The following is a 4,852-nucleotide window of genomic DNA, read 5'->3' on the forward strand; positions in this document are numbered from 1 at the left end:
TTGTGACCCCATTGGGGTTTTCTTGGCAAAGATACTGGAGTGATTTGCCATTTCCTTCTCCAGCTCACTTTACAGATGAGGAAACTAAGGCAAAGTTAAGTGACTTACCCAAGATCACACAGCTAGTATCTGAGATCAGATTTGAACTCAGATCTTCCTAACTCCAGGCCCAACTCTCCATCCACTGTACCACCTAGCTGACCTATCATATACAATATTCCATAATAAATTCAAAATTGATACTTGTGCTGAATATTATTGATCATACCATAAAAAAATTAGAAGAGGAGCAGATCATATACTTTTCATAGCTAAGGTTAGGGGATGAATTTTCTACTAAACAAGGGATACAGGCAACTACAAAAGATAAAATAGATCATTTTGTTACATAAAATTGAAATGCCTTTGTGTGATCAAAATTAATGTGGGTAGGATAAGAAGAGAAGCTGTTGACTGGGAACAATGCCTCTTACCAAATTTCACTGATAAGGATTATGGAAATAGACAACTAACAAAAATACATGACCAAAAGTCATTCTTCAATAGATAAGTGGTCAAAGGAAATGAAAATAAGAATCATAAAAAGCCTACAGCCCCCAGATCAAAATAATTTCTGATCACCAGGACAGAGTTAGTTCCTAAACTGTTTAAATCCTGTTGCAATCAAACTAGGCCTCTTCCATTTCCTGATTTGTCCTCACAATCACAAAACCAGTTAAGATCAAATCTGATCTCTAGAGAAAGCCAGATTTAAGGTATTATTGAAAATCGCAAATAACCAGTTTAAAATAAACAGAGAACTTCGAGTTTAAACATCTACCCTTTCAGAAGGAAAAGAGAGTGGGGAAAAAGAGGAAAGAGGTAATTCACCAGCTGCTTGGGTTTTCTTGGGGAACATAGTCCTGTCATTTCTCAGTGTTTTTTCTTCCCATGAATAGAATGACAAGCAAAGGGAGACTGCCCCAACCACTCAAGGCTCATTGTCAGTCTGAATTCAAAGCATCCTCCTTTACTGCCCTACTGCTGCTGATACAGTGTCTTTGTCTCTCTGTCTCTCAGTTTCTGTGTCTCTATCTGTCTCTGTTTCTGTGTCTCTATCTGTCTCTGTCTCTCTATCTCTCTATCTCTGTCTCTCCATCTCTCTCTGTATCTCTCTCTGTCTCTCTCAGTCTGCGTGTGTGTGTGTCTCTGTCTCTTTCTCTCTCCCCTTCTTCATCCCATCCTATCCTGTTACAGACATGTTCAAATGTTCTTGGACCGGTGGAACTCGGGGCCCTCTCCAGTTTCTATTTCTATTTCCTAAACTAGAAAGATTATAACTACTAGAAATCCATGTAGTAGCTATTCTAAAATTTCTCTTTGATCTGCAGGAATTGGTCCTATAGGAGGTATGAGGACATTATTAGTATGTGCACATCACTTTTTAAGAATGTGGTTTGTAACATTGATTACATTTAGCTGTTTTAATAATTTGATTTTTGTACATCTCTTTGTCAGCTGGGGCAGCTAGGTGGTGTAGTGGCTAGAGTATTAGGCCTGGAGTCAGGAAGACCTGAGTTTAAATCCAGCCTCAGATACTCACTAGCTGTGTGACCCTGGAAAAGTCACTTAACTTTGTCTGCCTCAGTTTTCTCATCTATAAAATGAGCTGGAGAAGGAAATGGCAAACCTTTCCAGTATCTTTGCCAGGAAAACCCCAGTCAAGCCACAAACTATCAGAAACAACTGACATCAGATATGTCTATGGCTGAAGCCAAGCTATGTGGACCGCAAAACTATAAACAAAATACCCTTGGTCACTTAGTAGTCATACATCCTAAATTCAGACAGGGCCATAAGCAGGAAATAAATTGTTTATTAAGTAGATGAAAAAGTAAATGCATAATGATGACAACAACCCCTTTACTCATTCTTTCAGTGGCCTTTTATGACTTACTCAGGACTTTTCTCACAATAACCCTGAGAGGGATTGGAACAGCATAGCTATTAACAGCTCCATTTTATAAATGAGGAAAGTGAGAATGAGAGAGCTACTGACTCTTCCAAGGTCACACTGCTATTAAATTGCAGGTCCAGGTCTCAAACCCAAGTTTTATGAATTCAAGTCCAGTGCTCTTTCTACTTTGTTAATATATCAGGGGGCAACTAGGTGGTGTAATGGATAGAGAACTCTGGCCTTGGAGTCAGGAGGACTTGAGTTCAACTCTGACCTCAGACACTTGATACTTACTAGCTGTATGACCCTGGGCAAGTCACTTAACTCCAATTGCCTCACCAAAAACAAACAAAAAAAATACCCTATCAGTAGTAGTACTGGGGACCTCAGAAAGAATGGAGCAAACATATAATGGGACAGAGCTATGGAGCTAAAGAGAAAGGAGGCAATGAAGATAGAACTGGCCAGGAGTTACAAGTAAGAGAGCTTTCACAGGATACAGCAAATAGTACTTTGCAAAAAGCCCAGTTTCCATGCATAGGGGAAATGATGAGCATAGAAAGTGATTTCAGAAGATGATAGATAGGTCCAACAAGCATGAAATACCATTTAGGGGGGAAAAAAAAGACAACACATCTTTCTGTATGGCAGCTCTCTCCTCTGTCAGTCTTCCTGCTTCCAAGGAGATCTGTAGACAAGAATGCTTTTGTAGAGCCCTTGGAACAGGGCCAGTCCTGCAGCTTAAACAAAGGACATGGCAATGTGTATGATATGACTTGGGGGCGGGGGGAGGGGGGTGTGGTCCCACTGCCTTCTTAAAAGGCCCCACCTGCCATTGGTACCTGAAATATTCATGTTTAAGTCCCTTCTTTGGATTAAGACCCCTTTTAAACTGCAAATTTCCTACTTGGGAAGGGTAACATTCTATCACTTTCAATGGATTTGGAGGTTTTGTTGTTGATCAGAATTTCACTTCCCCAGCACAAGGAGCTCCTAGATCAGAAATTCCCTCAACCAATACAAATCATCAACTCTGCAACTGATTGACTGGGCTACTAAGTGGTTAAATGAGTTGCCCATGGTCACACGGACAGTTTTTGTTAGAAGCAGGACTTAAAGTCAGGTTTTCCTGACTCTGGGCAGCTAGGTGGAGTACTGGAGAGTGCCAAGCCTGAAGTCAGTAAGACTCCTCTTCCTGACTTCAAATCTGGCCTCAGACACTCACTAGCTATGTGACTTTGGGCAAGTCACATAACCCTATTTGCCTCAGTTTTCTCCCCTGTAAAAATGAGCTAGAGAAGGAAATAACAAACCACTCTAGTATCTTTACCAAGAAAACCCCAATGGGGTTACAAAGAGTCAAACAGGACTGAAAAACGAGTGAACACCAACTTTCTGACCCAAGTCCAATATTCTTTTTTTTTATACTGGAAAACTTTTTATTTTAGGTGGAGTGGGATAGTTGGACACAGTTTAGATGATTCCAATTTTGTTGGCAACATCTAAATCATCATAGTCTGGAGCGAGTCAGACATAGGCCTTCTTCATTCCCTCAGACCGGATCAGCATGTTGGCCTTGGCCACGTCGATGTTGTATAGCTTTTTTATCATCTCCTTGATCTGATGCTTGTTGACCTTGACGTCCACAATGAAGATGAGGGTGTTGTTGTCCACACTCTTCTTCATAGCAGACTCAGTGGTCAAGGGAAACTTAATGATGGCATAGTGATCAAGCTTGTTTCTCCGAGGGTCACTTTTCCAAGGGTTTTTGGGCTGCCATCAAAGTCTTAGTGTCTTAGGTCACTGGAAGTTGGGAGACATTCGGATTTTCTTTTTGTGGCTATGAACATTCTTCAACACTGCCTTCTTGGCCTACAAGGCCTTGGATTTGGTTTCTGTCTTGGGGGGGACAACCACTTCCTTCTTTGCCTTTGGCACCATCTTTGGGGAAAGGCCAACTCCAGTGTTCTACCTGACAACTACATGCCATAGTGGATAGAATGCTAGACTTTGAATCAGAGAGATATGAGTTCAAATTCAGACTCAGACACTTAACTAGCTGAGTGATCCTGAGCAAATTTCATAACCTCTTTCAGATTCTATATCTTCATCTGTAAAATGGGAATAATAATAGCACCTACTTCACAGGGTTGTCATGAAGATGAAATGAGATTATTTATATAAAATTTTTTTTTAATTTTTTGGCAATTGGGGTTAAGTAACTTACCCAGGGTCACATAGCTAGTGTTATGTGTTTGGACCTGAGGCCAGAATTGATCTCAGGTCCTCCTGACTTCAGGGCTGGTGCTCTATACACTGCGCCACCTAGCTGCCCCTAAAATGCTTTGGAAGTCCTAAAAGCACTGTAGCTATTGTGATTGTTATAATACACTGCCTCTCTTATCTGGTATAGATGGGATGTTATCTGGAGGGGAATTGTGGGAATCCTCAGGAAAGTCACTGAGCAACAGAGAGCTACTGTTGTATAGTGGAAAGATCTCTGGGTTTCAAGGCCTTTCTCTGTTCTTTCCAACCCATATGAACTTGAGCAAATCATTTCCCCTTTCTGGGGCTGTTTAAAAACTTCCTACTGTCTTCAGCTCCACTACCCTCACTACCTCTCTCTACTATCAGAGGGTAGAATTATTAGGGAACACATTCTTGACAGGCTATAACAAGGCTCAACAAATTATGACCTGTGAGCCAAATCTAGCACTCCACCAGTTTTTATATGGTCTGGGAGCGAAGAATGGTAGAACTGTACAGAAACAGTCAGTGGACCAGATCTGGCCAGTGGGTCATAATTTGTTGACCTCTGATCTACAGGCATCTTGAGATTTTTGAGCTGTAAAGGGCCTAAGATAGCATCCATTTCAACTCGTTCACTTTACGGAGTAGGAAACTGAGACACAGAGC

General features: G+C 41.2%; 1 pseudogene; it reads right to left on the bottom strand.

The window, feature by feature from the left end:
• Window positions 1-3,409: 3,409 nt before the first annotated feature.
• LOC114053319 lies at window positions 3,410-3,877 on the bottom strand (annotated as a pseudogene).
• Between the last annotated feature and the right edge of the window lie 975 nt (window positions 3,878-4,852).

Source organism: Vombatus ursinus, unplaced genomic scaffold (genome assembly GCF_900497805.2).
Source record: "Vombatus ursinus unplaced genomic scaffold, bare-nosed wombat genome assembly UNPS02014811.1, whole genome shotgun sequence".
Classification (NCBI taxonomy): Eukaryota; Metazoa; Chordata; class Mammalia; order Diprotodontia; family Vombatidae; genus Vombatus; species Vombatus ursinus.